The sequence below is a fragment of the Marmota monax genome, unplaced genomic scaffold (genome assembly GCF_021218885.2).
Source record: "Marmota monax isolate L192 unplaced genomic scaffold, Marmota_monax_Labrador192_F-V1.1 WCK01_AAM20220418_F8-fsc00006, whole genome shotgun sequence".
In the NCBI taxonomy this organism is placed as follows: domain Eukaryota; kingdom Metazoa; phylum Chordata; class Mammalia; order Rodentia; family Sciuridae; genus Marmota; species Marmota monax.
The window spans coordinates 12,042-27,902 of record NW_026693712.1 but is presented as its reverse complement, the minus strand read 5'-3'; the positions used below and the strand labels follow the sequence as shown (position 1 = coordinate 27,902).

At 34.6% G+C, this 15,861-nt stretch overlaps 2 long non-coding RNA genes across 2 annotated transcripts in view; one reads left to right on the top strand and one right to left on the bottom strand.

The window, feature by feature from the left end:
- Positions 1-11,245, bottom strand: part of LOC131424763 (uncharacterized) — a 30,973-nt gene extending 19,728 nt beyond the window's left edge. Inside the window, exon 1 of the long non-coding RNA XR_009228280.1 lies at positions 11,113-11,245. This is a non-coding gene — a long non-coding RNA (uncharacterized LOC131424763). The remainder of the gene's footprint in view (positions 1-11,112) is intronic.
- The window catches only part of LOC124103579 (uncharacterized), a 56,209-nt gene extending 43,160 nt beyond the window's left edge, over positions 1-13,049 (top strand). The window contains exon 3 of the long non-coding RNA XR_006855220.2: positions 11,106-13,049. This is a non-coding gene — a long non-coding RNA (uncharacterized LOC124103579). The remainder of the gene's footprint in view (positions 1-11,105) is intronic.
- The last annotated feature ends 2,812 nt before the right edge of the window (positions 13,050-15,861 follow it).

Sequence of the window (15,861 nt, the reverse complement as noted above, 5' to 3'; positions counted from 1 at the left end):
GCTGAGGAATGTGATATATCCTGTCCACTTAGGCCAGGCAGGTTTGTAGGCAAATTTTTTTTTTTGGTAAAGAAATCATGTGGGGAGTTAGCATAGTAGGTCCAATTTATAGAAGTATTCTCTTAACCCATGTTCCCACCATGCTCATCTATCCTCTAAAATTCTCCCCTCAGATTTTGGACTCCTATTTTTTTTTTTTTTTTTTTTGTATTTGAGTGTTGACTTGTTCTGGCTACTTCCTGCTGAAAGGAGATGACATCTAGGGGAAAGTGGCCTGAAGTACTTGTTCTCCATCAGGTGGGGCATGGAGAGTTAAGGGTATTTAGCATCAAGGCAGTCAAATGGATCATGTGGCAGTTGTTGGGTGACTGGATGAGTTGTACACAGGGCAGGGATCATATTAAAACAATAAATAAGATGGCACAACATAATACTATTAAGTTTTGCAAATAATTAGCATAAAAGCAATCAGTATTATTAGCTGGTCTCTGAAAACCATGAAGATGGTGATGCATTAAAGAATTAGGTGGGATCCACATGCTGCTGATTTTTGAGTGGAAGCCAGTTAACACTTCAGAAACATTTCCAGAGTTGTTAGAGGTACACAGCATTTAGTTTTCATAATGTCACTGATGTCTTCATGAATTGCAGTTATTATTATCTAATACCATCTGATTTTTGTAAAGTACCTTTTTATTGGCAGTACCTCTGTAGAGATCCATTTATCTCTGTCACTTAGGGCTTTCTTGGTAAAGTTAATAAGAATTTTTATGTGCCACATTACATCTTTTAGAGCAGTATGTGGGATAAATATTGGGGCTAGATAATTATATACACACAGATCAAGCCTGCCTATGTTGGAGGTTAGGAAGATTTGCAGATCTCAAATTGATTCAAAGAGCTTGTTGAATCTGACAGTCTCTTTTGACAGTTATAAGGCACTCCTAAGAACACTTCCTTCATAGCCTCCAGCTTTACTTACTTTTGGTGGGTCTGATACAAATGCACATCTTAAGTTAGATTAAAAGAACTATTGTCTTTTCAAATGTCCAAGTATGATTATACCTTTTTAATGCTCCTGCCATGTGTTCAAGACCAAGCTAGCCAAGTTGACCTTATTCCCATCTACTATTAAAACGCAGTTGAGATTCCTCAGGGGTTCACTCTTGGGAACATCTGAGAAGCCTCTTAACTTCTCTAGTGCCATCTGCCAGGATAGGTCAGTGTCTTGCTAACCATGTGTGACTTCCCTTGTATTCATCAGGAACATTGTTCTCCCAATGACCGTCTTTGTTGCAACATGTGCATTGGTTGGCTTTCTATTCTCTAGGGTTCCTTTGATCCTCCTGATTGGGAAGTCTTATTACCCAGAGTTGCAAAGCCCACATAGAAGACTCTGTATTCTGTGGGTCTGAGCTGACTCCAAAGGGTAAGAGTCAAATACTGACTATTTTCATTTTTGGCCCTTTTATTTTCTTAATTTCAGTCCCAAAGTTTTGGTTTTAAACATCTAACAGGTCAGTTTCACTGGTCTTGAAGTAGGAATACTGGGTTTTAACTTTAATGTCTATTATTTTATAGTTAGTTACCCCTTCCATTAAGTTTAGGTCATTATTTGTACTGGAAGTCAGCCTTGTATCCTGTCTATCCTATAGGTGATGACTTATTATTTCAAATTAACTCAGATTGTTATATTAGAAGTTGAACGTCTGCAAAGCACTCAGACAAGTTATAAAGTTTTACAAGGAAAATACAAAAATGAAATTAACAAGAGCAAAATATTTAGTTTTTATAATAGCTAAAAATCAAGACACAATATTTTTAATTCCAAACCTTTACTTATATACTATGTCCCCTGTTTATTTTGACATCACAGTGATCCTTATAACACTTTTGAACTTAACTGTAAATAAACTCAATTCTAGCCCACTTTGAAGTTATCCTAACATGGAAAAAGGTGACAGGCAGAGTCTTAACTTGGGTGAGGTGGCCTCTTGACAAAACTTAGGTAAAGTGTTTTATTTTTGAAGCTGATCTTTGCCTCTCTTAAATATAATCTTACAAAGTTCTCATATATTGTTTCCTGAGTCTATATGAATACCAGTTAACACAATCCAACATTATATTTGAAATATGAATGAAACAAGCCATTAATAATTTTAATTCCTTTTTGTGGAAAGATGGCAAAATATTTTCATGTTTCACATTGTCAACCTTTAAATAAGTTGGGTCTCTTTATTACCTTCCAAAAATACATTTAAGTTTCCATTTCAGTGCAAGGAGTAATATAAATGTTGTATAGAATTTATTGATTGCAAGTTATTTATCCAATTACAAAATATTAAATGACATAAAAAAATTCCCAACTAAAATTTTTTTCTATATAAGTCTGAAAGAGATTACTGCTATAGCAAACTTTAGTTTGGAGAACACCAGCTTGGCACAATGCTCTCCTAAACTTTCTATTTTAAAGACTTGTATACTTGGAGGACATGAATACATATAATATACAAAACACCCAGTAACAGTTTTTTGTTTAACCAGAGTGGAAGAAACCCTAATTCCTTTAAGACCAGTTACCTTAAATAATAAAACCTAATAGACACAATTAATTACCTTGATAGATAAGAGCAAATCAATATTTTAAGAAACTCTTATTACTTTAACACATAGAGAATTAAATTTTGTTTTATACACTAATATTTAACCTTAAGAAAAAAACTGAAATAATTTCAACTGAGTGGGTTAATTATAGCCAACTTAATTAGACACAAACTTTTTTGAGATTTACCCTCCACAAACCTTGTGTAACTTAGATACTCTAAAACTTGTTTACCATACAAAAGATAATCTCATCTATAATCATTTATTTTCCTTCTAATTTCTATATTAAAATATATTTCCATCCCTAGAACTTTCTTATATCTCTTTCCTAGTTGTTGACCCTTTTTAAAATTTACATTCTGAAAAACCCTTATGGATTTTCTAAATTTACACAAATTACTCCATTTTAATAATATAAGCTACTTTGTTTTTTATACTACTTAAATTGAAACAACTGAAGCCTTTTGTCATTTCTGCCTATAGAATTACACTTGATAGAATTGTAACTCAGTAATTTTGCTTTTAGTGAACACTCAGAAACAAAGCAATCTTAAGCTCTTTTTTTCATTTACCCATTTATAAAAAAAATTTAATGCTTAAATGTAGATTACCTTATGGAATTCAAGAAGTCAATAATACTTGATTTTATAGCAGTTGGTGCTTTAACATTTTACCTTTATAAATTGATCAGATATCTTCTCTAATAAACACATTTATGAAGATTAATATCATTTATGTTGAATCCAATTTACCCATTTTAACCGTAAAAATTAAGATATCAGACAAGTGTAGTTAACAGGATAAGCCATCTTTTCCCTGTTGTTGAAAAATCCTAGAAGCAATGGATATTACACTTTATATATTTTATAGAAACTAACACTCTATTAATTGCCTGACCACCTAGAAAAACTTTTGGGTTAGTCATTTTAAAGACATCTTTACTCTTATCTGTTTACCCAATTTAATTGAACTTTTTAAATAAAATGTTTAAGTTACTTAAAAGATATTTGAATCTTTTTTTAAATTTAAAATTTAATTTATGAGCATTCATTTATATATATATATATCAATTTTAGTATCATGTAAATGATATATAGACAAAGACACACATATACACACACATACAATACACAGGTGTGTACAAATATACATAAAAACCAACAGTAATAAGGATTTTTTAGTTTTCCTTTGAGTAACTGATCTCTGAATAATGACAGCAGAAAAAAATAGAGTGCAAAAATGTCTATAGTTAGATAAAAGGACAACTGATCATAACCAAACATTAATTTAGGCACATAGGATTCAAATGTGAATTCACCACAAAATCATGAGCTCAAAAAATACAGAATTTTTTTTAAATATAGGAGTCCTAAAAATTGTTTTTGTTTTTTTTTTAAGTCCATAAGTTAAGGAGCACAGGGAATATCCTTATTACACCAGAGTATATTTTTAGGTCTGAATAGAGTTAATCCAGATATTTAAAGAAAGTGGCAGCTCTGAAATTTTCAGGTAAAAGTTCTCAAGATAAAGAAGACTTGTACATATGAGAGTATTTCATTTTTCCTCCCTTAACTTATTGAGAGAGCAGAATCAAATAGTACAAAAGCAGATAAGATAGCCATTTAGGTCCCACACAACTTGAACTTAAAAGTGACACTTTTTCCCTCTGGTTACAAACCAATTTTGGAAAATTGCCTATGTAGCTTATATTCCAGATGAAATCTTTGGAGAGATAGATATCTGGCAGAAAGCTAAGGATTAAGGATAAGTACTCTTCTGAGCTTAAGAGGCAAAATCTCATACATAGAGTACTTTTGAGCAGTTATTTTCTTATCCCTTTTGTAAAACCAGTCTCTTAAGGTATGGTGTTATAGTTTAAATTTCCCTCTGGAAACCATTTTTCCATTCCCTAAATTGGTAATCAGGCCAGGTTTGGATGCAGAAAAGTATAAGGCATCTCCTTTTTCTCAACTGTGATTAGGTCATCCCCCATTATAACTTTTGAGGATAAGGATCTCCTCTGAACTACCTCCACAACAAAAAGTGAACATAAAGGAACAGAACATCGGTGCCTGCATGGAGGAAACTGTCTCTTTGGCAAGGGATGTCTCCCCATTCCTTGAGCCTCTAGCCATATGCAGTTTCTGCTTGTCTTTCGATGACTTTTGGATTTATCTGCTGCCTTTCCAGCATAGTCATAACTTCTCTCTTCTTTCATGGATGGCCATGAAAAAGGTGCAAACTTTGGATTATCCACCCTAACCCTGTGACTTGTTGTCCTGGGGGACCTTGAAACCCTTAGATGTCTTTCTTGTAATAAATCCTGGTCTGTTTGTGCTAAACCTACTATTAATTAATAAACTTTTTTTGGGAGAAAGCTGGGCCTCACTCAGAATGGAGGCTGATAGCTGAATCTAATTTACATTTTTGGCACAATTTGTTTGGTTTCCCTTAGGTTTTCACATAGATAAGGAAGGAAAATAGTCCAAATTTCCCTTTTACAAAACAGGCTTAGGTGAAGAATGGTATTAAAATTGACATTTCCCTCTGATGGCCATGATTCTTCTATTGGAGAGTTTGTATTGAGGCCATGCTTGACAACAGAAGAGAATGAGATGCTTTTTCTTGAGTATTTGTGGAACAACCAAGCCTCAGTTTTTCAGTATGAAGGTTAATGGTTAACTTGGCATAATGGTTGAAATCAAAGCTCTGATACGAATATGAGTAAACAGAACTCAGGCACCTGTGCAAGAGAAACTACCCACTTTTCTAGGAATATCTCTCCAATGAGCTTCTGACAGTTAGCAAACCCACCTCCCATTCCCATCAGTGCCAGAATTATTGCTGCATTATCAGTGAAGATGTGAATGTCTTTATTGACACATGCCAAAGACCCAGGGAATCTTGAATCAGTGGATCTTACTGGATTTCCCTGGCCACTATCAAATTTCCAAACGTGTTCCCTCCAAAAGCCTATGGTATTCCTCTGCTTCATGTGTCAATGTAATCAGTGAGTGTAGCTGGTAAAAATTCTGCTTCTATTAAATAAGGTTTGAGAAGTCTGTGAAAGGCCAGAGCCATTAGGGGGAAAGGCTGTAATAAAGAGCTTATGTTTGCTGTGGGCCAAAGAAATCTCCAGAGAGCAAGAAAGATATCTAATAGTTGTTGAATGCTTAAAATCCTTTTCCCAGAAGAATCCAAGGAAGAGGTCAATTGAAAGGTTTAGTCCTTTCTATATGAACCATTCCATGTAAAATATCCCTCAATGACTAGAATCTGATTGTTGAGGGAAGGCAGGGTGAGTATGGCAGGTATGTGTGTTACTGAGGCATTTTCTCAGCACTGCCTAATCAATTGGTCACCAAAGGATACCCAGAGGGCTGTTAGGAGAGGTAGTCAGAGGAGAACTCTTTGAGATTCACTGAGGAGTGTGGCCCTTGCAAGGATCTGGTAGCTGTTTCCCTCCTTTGCTCAACTCCTTGTATCCAAAGGAAGAATAGAATCAGGGGCCACTGTCTACTAGTGCCAGACATGCTCCAAGCCAGAATAGAAGAGTAAGAAACAACTTTTGTAGAGGCCAATATGCCGGACCCGCGGGACAGATGATTAGGAACCCCAAAAACTTGTGAAGCCTTTCGCCAGATTGGCAGCCATGTTTAATTGCAATTAATTGGCTGACAGATGCCCAAAATTGTCCTCTAGAAAGGAAGAGACAGAAAACACACTTCAGAAAAATGTAAGGTGGGGAAGATCTTACCTTGGTGATAATCCTGGGAGAACCCCCAGCTGATACTGGTCTTTGAGATCAGGAAGGGTCCTTATTTCCTGGTGTTAAACATTAAACACCCCAGAAATGCCAAGACCAGCATACAAAGCAAGTTTTATCTAAGAAAGGGACAGAGAGACTTCTCTGAAGAGAAGGAGCCTCAGAGCTTTATGTCCATGGGAGGGGTGCATCTTGCTCTTTTATACACCCCAGAACCCTTCTTTGTTTTTTTTGTTTTTTTTTTTTTTGAGAGAGAGAGAGAGAGAGAATTTTTTTAATATTTATTTTTTAGTTTTTGGTGGACACAATATGCTGAGGATCGAACCCAGAGCCCCACGCATGCCAGGCGAGCTCGCTACCGCTTAAGCCACATCCCCAACCCGAACCCCTCTTTTTAATTATCATCTTCTATATATTCCCTGTATATGTCACCAAGGGCAGGGACATGAGGTTAACTAATAGCAGCCCAGAGTGCCCAGAAGCCTGATCACAGAGGTTAACCACCCATCATTCTCTCTTTGGTAACCGGTAGTCATCTTCTCTTGACTCCCATAATTTATAACCTACACCAACTGCCTGACCTTCACCCCACCTCAGTTTGCTTAATAATGTGATATATCCTGTACATTTATGCCAGGCAGGGCTATGAGAAAATTATTTTTTGGTAAAGAAATCATGTGGAGGATCAGCACAGTAGGCTGAATTTATAGATTCATTATCTTTAATCTGTGATGCCACGATTCTCATTTATCTGTCCCTTAATACCACCATGGAATTTAGCTTTAATTCTTTCATATTAATTCATGATTTTCTCTTTAGATGCTCTATATCATTTGAACAAATTCTTCTAAAAATATATTTGTTTTGCAGAGTTGACACTATTGAATATGCATTCGCTTTTTTCAAAGTCTCTTTTTAAATTTTTGCTATTTTTTGTTTTGTTTCCCCTCAAATTATTCTACTTTTTTTTCCTGTTCTCTCTTCTGTTTTTCTGTTCTTTCAAATGTCAACATTCAAGACACTGCCTTTGATCTTTGCTCAATTTGCTCTATTCTCATCATCATTTTAATTCTACTTTCTATAACTCCAAAATTTACATCTTCAGATGTGATCTCTGATCTTTGTTTCAGTTTCATATTTCCAGTTGTTTTTCTTAACTACGGTGTGGGCATTTTATATCTATATATTTTTTAAGTTTGTTCCAATTAATTATGCATGACAGTAGAATGCCTTTTGACACATCATACATAAATAGGTAAATAGGGTATAACTTCTCATTTGTCTGGTTGTACATGATATAGAGTCACACAGGTTATGTAATCATATATGCACATAGAGTAAAAATGTCTGATTAATTCTACTATCCCTCCTACCCCCATGCTTCCTCCCCTCCCTTCACTCCTCTCTGTCTAGTCCAAATTACCTCAATTCTTCCCTCCTCTTTATTGTGAGTTAGCATCCACATATCAGAGAAAACATTCAGCCTTTGGATTTTTGGGATTAACTTACTAAGCTTAGATTGATATTCTCAAACTTCAGCCATTTACCTGAAAATGCCATCATTTTATTCTGTTTTAATGCTGAGTAATATTCCATTTTTGTGTATATACCACAGTTTCTTTATCCATCTGTTGAGGGGCACCTAGGTTGGTTCCATGATTTAGCTATTGTGAATTGAGCTTTTTTCCCAAAGTCATTGATTTTTTCATAAATATTGATGTGGCTACATCACTGTAGTATACTGATTTTAAGTCCTGTGGGTATAAACCTAGGAGTGGGATGCATATTTAGCCACTAATCTTAAGGACTTATATATCTGTAAGTCTTAGCAGATGCTGGACACACATGAGGTCATGCTAAGGGTCATAATTTAAATTTCAGAGGCTCAGACCTCTCATGTGCATCACCCAGGACACCAAATTCTTCCTAGTTGTTTCAGGGTTTACCTAGGAATCTTCCATGTACTCAGAAGCCATTCTATCCTGTTCTGCTATGGTCCTTTCATAGATGTTCAATGTACAAAACACACTTGAAGGAAGCTGCCACTGTTATAGATACCCTTGTTGGTAACACTAATTCCCTTCTAGGTGCTATCTTCCTTTTCCCACCCAATTCTCCCACACTCTATTTTCTTACCCTGTTTTAGTTTTATTCATAACCGTTATTGCTACCAGACATTATACATGTATGGAAATGCCACAGGGAAACCCATTCTTTTGTATAATTAGTATGTGTTAATAGTTTTCGTAATAAAAAAAGAAATATTCTGCAAAGGATTCAAGTACATATTTTTGCAGATCTGCTCCCACCCCAGACAAATTCTTTTACTGTCACTTGAATTTTTTTTCAGAAATGAGAAATCTTTACCACTTGCAAATAGTGGTGTTGAAAGCTCTGAAGTTGCATGGCTTTGTTGTTTCTTAACTTACAACATTTATTTTTCCCACTTGAAAGATAAAAATCAATCACTGTGTTTTTTTTTGCTATAATTATGGCTTAACACAGGATTTAAAATTAATCACCAAGATATTACTGTAGTTACCCTTTGTATTCTCAATTTGAAAGTCATGAATAAGAAATATGTCTCCCAGAGAATTTTAGGAGACATCACGAATTTATTGTTTCAAATTTGACTTTTATCTAAGAAAATTAAGTGAATGAAGACATTTAAAAAGTCATATTGGAATAAAATTTAAATTATACATATACTTACATATTATAGACTTCCAGTTACTTTTAGCAAAACTATCATAAAATTTGATTTTTTTTTTAGGTTAGCCTCAGAATCTTGATAATTCAGAAGTTGCTACTTGTAAGAAGCAAGCATCTGCAGAGCAATACCAGTGACATTTGGTGTAGTAATAGCAATGAGAAGTGAAGAATTTTTGTCAGAGAATGTAATTTTGAGTGGGCTTTATAAGAGGGTACTTGGCTAACTTTTTACATTCCATGGATTAATGTTGGCGTGTAAAACAAGAAATATTTCAGATCTAAAATTCTGATATTCAAGTCTCTCTTCCGTCTTTGACTTTATACAAATTTTGCCAACACATTGGAAGCAGTGTTTGAAAAAGTCTTTAGAGAACTTCTAGCAAATTCAAAGAGAAGGAATGTAAAAAATTCCTAAAGGATGTCTTTGCTGGGAGAGGAGACAGGGTCAGAATGAATTCATGACAGGGCTGAGTTTCTTACTAATCTGGACATCATGTATAGAAAATTTTGTTGGTTTTATGCTACCAGGTTAAAACTTTAAACTGTTCTTTTTATATATATATATATATATATATATATATATATATATATATATATATATATATATATGATTAGTTTCTAATTAAGTCCCTGCAGAAAAATTGGCACTTAGTGTTCATGTAAGCATTTAATTCTTTTTTGGTGGAAAGTTTCTGATTGAAGTGCAAAGACATGAAGTTTACTATTGTTAATATCACTTTTTTAAAATCTGTCTCTTTATTATGTTATCAGATTCAAAATAAATATTTTTAAAATGCCCCCAGCCATTTATTATTCTAAGTTTTGGCTAGGAACAAAATGGTAATTTACCTAAAGAAACTTAATAATATAAAAAACTAAAGAACAGTTTTAGAAAGCCAGACTAAGGATTATTCTGAAAGCAGCATTTAGTTAGCCATTTAAGGTTTAATTACAAAGATCAGAAAAGTACAAAGTACACCAGGAAAACTAGCATTCTGTGACTTGGATTCACTGAACATAAACTTATCATTAAAAATCTTGAGAATTGAAATAGAATATGGTTCCCAAAGTCATATATATATATATATATATATATATATATATATATATATATATATATATATATATATATATACATATATATATATTACATATATATATATATATTAGTGTTGGCCAATTGACTTAAAGTTCTTAAGAAAGAATTTTCTCTGTTTGATGCAAACAGAGCACTTATATGAGATTCTCAGGTAATGTAACCTCATGCTCAAGCCACAGCTTGGTAGTGTGCTAAGTTTAATTTGTCTTTGAGATCCTGGGGAAAAAATGAATGGAAATATTTATAAATAAAATTTGTTATTAAATCATTTTTTTAAAACAATGAAGAAACAATAATTTAAAAGTTGTGATCATCAGGTAACTTAATTTAGCCACAATGGCATATTACAAGCTTTGGGTTATTTTGTTTCTTTTCTAACTAGCTTATTATTTCCTGATTAGAAAGTTATTTCATTCTCATTTGTAGTGAGTTGAGGAAATGCATAAAAGTACTAAACAGAAAGTCCATATCATTCAGTCTTCTTACCAAAGAAATAATTGCTAATATTGTGACATATTTTCTTAAATTTTTTCAATAAAATTATCTAAGGGAATGAAGATTTTCATTCTAGCACTGCTCATTGTATGTTGAGCTGCTGGACAATAAAAAAAAAGTAATTACTACTATTTTAAATATAATGTGCAGGGCTGGGGTTGTGGCTCAGTGGTAGAGCACTTGCCTAGCACATGTGAGGCCCTGGGTTCGATTCTCAGCGCCACATATAAATAAAAATAAAGGTCTATTGACAAGTGAAACAAAAATGTAAAATATAAATAAATATATATATATATATATATATATATATATATATATATATAAATAAATAAATTTTATATATATAATGAGATCTACCTTGTCCCCAGGTCATGTTTCTTATTCTTTAAAAATTTTAACCTCTGGCACACTTTTCCTCTTTTTTTCTAGTACCCACCTTGTAATGTCAGACAATGGAGGCGACCAAAGGAGGCAGATTTAAAAAGGCCACTGAAGGAGATTTTGAGGCTCAATCCCTGGAGGAACTCCATCAGACCCGCAGAGTGGACAGGAGGATAGTTGGAGGAGAAACCACATGGGAGCTTGACCAGACTGGAATTTTGGGAGGCTTAAGGCAGGAAGGGGAGGGTTTGGGACAGAAAAAGAAAAAAAAAAGTGGTTTTAGAGTCCCTTGTCCCTTTGGAGTTGGTCGGTTGAGGAACTAGCTGAGATCCAGGATTGGTCAGGAGACCCTGCTGATTGACAGACTTCCGTGGGCGGGCACTTGATTGATGTTTCTTTAGCCTGCATGGGCTGCTTAGTGCTTTCTTCCTAAGTCACCACCACTGACCTGACACACCTCAATAGTCCTGATGACTAAAATACTGAACATTTGATATTTTCAAAACCTAGGCTCTCAGTTCTGTGACCTTCTTGCTTACACTGACCTTTTCCTGTATGCTCTTTCTGCCACTCTGTCCTATGCTCTCTTTAGCTTGTCAAAGACACTCACCACACCACTAAGTACTGCTTCCTGCCTTTTCAATTCACATCATCCATTTCCTGTTCAAATGACCTTTGGACCATCAACACCTTCATATCAAGAGCTTTTTACTTTTCTTTCTTTCTTTCTTTTTTTTTTTGTTTTGTTACCAGGGATTCAACTCAGGGGCACTTGACCAATGATCCACATCCCCAGTCCTATTTTGTATTTTACTTAGAGATAGGACCTCACTCAGTTGCTTAGCATCTTGCCTTTGCTGAGGCTGGCTTTGATCCTCCTGCCTTAGCCTCCTCCCAAGCCGCTGGGATTAGAGGCATATGTCACTGGACTCTACTATCAAGAGCTTTTTATCTCTCTTTCCCTCTTTCTCCCAAATTTTGATTTCTTAAATTTTGTGATCTTCATTTAAATCCCTTCTTTGCATACATCCTCAATTCCCTTGCCCTTCTACTGTTTGATCATATTCAGTAAAATCACAATTACAGTTAAATCAAACCCTTTCACAAATCTTTGAGTTGTGGTAAAAGAAAAGTACCTAAATGGACTTAATTGAGCTCATGTTCTATTCATGGTCACTAGACACACATTGGCCTTTAATGTGACCAAGATTATTGTAGTTCTTCCCTAAACTTTATAAAGCTGTTTTTACACAAAGATCAAGGCACATTAGAAATGACATATATCTTAGACATCCAAAAAGGAGATTTCAGACATCTCCAAAAGGAGAATTCAGAGACTAAGAAGTATTTTCAGACTAGAAATTGAAAGAAACACCTTAAGAAAGGAAGTTATTTATTTTAATTACACCTGGAAGATATAGTTTGGTGATCAACATGTTGTGATACACCTATAGAATCTACTGTGTCTACCGAGAACTCTAGTAATTTAGAATTGAAGTAAGATACAGACAAATTGGAAAGAGTAACATAAAATCAAAGTCAAGGACAGGGTTGAACAACATAACTAATCATTACCTGAAAGGGAAAAGGCAAATTTTAGTTAAATCCTCATGAATGCATGCAAGAGTAATTTAAAGAGGTTTGAAAGCATACTTGGAACAAAACAACACATTTAAACCATTTGCTTATGAAAACTGTAATATGTAACAGTTACACAGAGAAAGAAAATGGTCTAATTCTGACATTGTCTTTTTTATTAAGAATAGTGATGTTAAGTTTAAAAGGTGTAAAACAACAATGATTAAAATAGATACGAAGTCTAAAATACACAAAAGAAGGTTCAATTTTAATTTGGGTGGGGAATAAGGGCAATGTTCTACTGAGAAGAGATAATTTAACTATAGTGATTGGGGGGAAAATTTTTTGCCTAAGTTGAAAATTTGTACTATGGAGAGACCTAGAAGAGAAAGACTAATAAAGGGATTAATACCATTTTGAGTTTTCTTTATCTTGTCTTCTTTCTAGGAGAGAGAGAGAGAGAGAGAGAGAGAGAGAGAGAGAGAGAGAGAGAGAGAGAAACATCTTTGTTTTTTGTATGTGGTGCTGAGGATCGAACCCCAGACCGCACACATGCCAGGCGAGTGTGCCACCACTTGAGCCACATCCCCAGCCCCAGACTTCTACTCTTAAGTGAATAGCATCTCACATTAGTCAACGATGCCTTGGTATGGATAACCCTCCTGGCAACATGTTTTATTTTTTTTTTTAAAGATAGTATACTTTCCATCTTGGCATTTCACATACCAAATAATTTGAGCAATGGTTTCCATATTTGCTTCAAGTCAATCTTGTTTCATGGGACTGTGAGATATCCCTCTTCTATGTACCAGAACCTTGAAGTAAAAGTGGAACAGCACTCCAGAGTGACATTTTGTGACAGGGATGAGTTTCCCAGTGATGAACAAATACAAGGACTCCCTGGAGGACCACAAACATCTTTTCCAGACCATATAAACTTGAGGATTCTTGGATTTTCCAGGGAAAGATTTAGAAAGTGAGGGCCAAAGATGTAAATAATGTTCCTACCTCTATGGAATGTGAGCTCTGGAGGTGGTGATAATTTGAGTTGTAAGCAAAGATGTGCATTGGCTTGCTCCTGAAATTGAAAAGGAATTAATAGCATTAACACTTGTAATTGTTGATTATATCTTTTTTCCTCTTCCAAAGTTTTATAAATGATGAATATTGCTCCAAATTCCAAGTTTTCTATGCAGAAAAAAATTAAAGTCATTCTACCTTTATTTAGAATGTATGTGTTATTTCCATATGATTTCAGGTTTTGTAATGTGGCACTAGAAAACTTTGTGAGGTAAATGAAGGAAGGTTTCAGAACTTCCCAATTAACCATGTGAATGGCTCAAGTTGTGTATTTTGGAGTGGCAGTTTATTTTGCTAAGATTCTGAACACTCAAAGTTGGAATTTCAGGTATTTTTTAATTCACCCTTTAGGTCACCTCATACTTTTGTTGTTCAAGAAAATTTTCAAAATGGACAAGACTCTGATTATCTGCATATCTATAGTAATTATTTTAAAAGATACACTGTCAGTATGTGGTTTGGTTCAATGATCTAAAAATACTCGAAATATATTTGTTGTTCTGAGATGGTGTATTTTATGGTTTGGATGTGATGTGTCTCCCAAATCTCATGTGAGCGATGATGCAAGAAAGTTTAGAGGTGAAATGATTGGGTTATGGGAGCCTTAACTCAATCAACGAATTAATCCCCTGGTGGGACTGAGTGGTAACTGTAGGCAGATAGGGTGTGGCCTTTGGGGTTTATATTTGTGCTTGATGAGCAGAGCTCTCTCTGGCCTTCTTGGTGTAATGTTTTGAGCCACTTCCCTCCACCACATTCTTCTGCCAGGATGTTCTGCCTTACTAGGCGCCCTGAGGAATGGATCCCGCTGTCTATGGACTGAGACCTCTAAAACTGTCAACCCCCAAATAAACTTTTTCCAACTTAAAATTGTTCTTGTCAGATCTTTTAGTCACAGCAGTGAAAAAGCTGACAAAAATAGTATACAAAATTAAAGTCAGCTTTTTTTTTCTTTTTTTAATATGTGTCAATGAAGGCCACTAGTCATTATCATTAGGTTAAGTCCATTTATGAAATTAGATCTCTTTGTGATGCTTTTGTGTGCTCTTCTAGGGCACACATTTTATTTTTTATTTTTTAAAAATATTTTTTAGTTGTTGTTGGACACAATACCTTTATTTTATTTATTTTTATGTGGTGCTGATGATCAAATCCAGGGCCAGTATAGTTGAGCACTATACTGCTGAGCCATAACCTCAGCCCACAAGCGCACACATTTTAAAGGATAAAATAGATAATAAACATGTAGGAGAATTTGTTGGCTAGTAAGTTGAAGAATTCAAAGGAATAAATTAAAGTTTAGTTAGTAAAATTTAGTAAGCACTCTGAGTAGGATTAATTATTATAGGTTTGCTTCATCTTCTAAATCAAGGGGTAGGCTAAAAAACATGTTTAAGAATCATCCTTTGCAAATGATTTTCTCTTTACTTAGAAAGTGACAGAAGCCCTGGAGGTTGTTCAGATAGCAATATATTTATTGGCTTAAAAAGGATACAAACTTATATTGGCATCTGGTCAAAAGAAATAATTTTTAAAATTTTATTATTTAAATGTAATTAAGCTTATGTAAGAAGTAATAATGAATCAAGAGTAATTAATCAATGAAGGCTGGGCTGTAGCTCAGTGGTAGAATGCTTGACTTGCACATGTGATTTTGGGTTGAATCCCCAGCACCACATAAAAATAAATTAATAAACAAAGATATTTAAAAGAATAATTAATCAATGAAATTTTAATTGTGCTTTTTCTCTAGGTCTTAGAAGAAACTCAGGAGATAAATTCCTGATCATTGTAGATTAGCCTGGAGGCAGGAACCAGTGAAGAGTGGGTTCTAATATAAGGGACAAGTATGGCAGTGGGAACTGCAAACCTAGACTGAAACCACATCATTAACTTCAGTCTCCCTTTCAGAGTAATTGTCTGAGACCTAACTACACTCCCATTATTTTCTACATATGGTACAGGGGATGGAAACTGGGTATAGGGGTACACTTCTATTGAGATACATCTCCTTTATTTATAATATTTATTTTATTTTATCTCAAGACAAGATCTTGCTAAAATGCCAAAGTTGGCCTTAAATCTAATCTTCCTAGACTCAGCCTCTGGAGGGGCTGGGATTATAGGCATGTACTACCATGGCCAG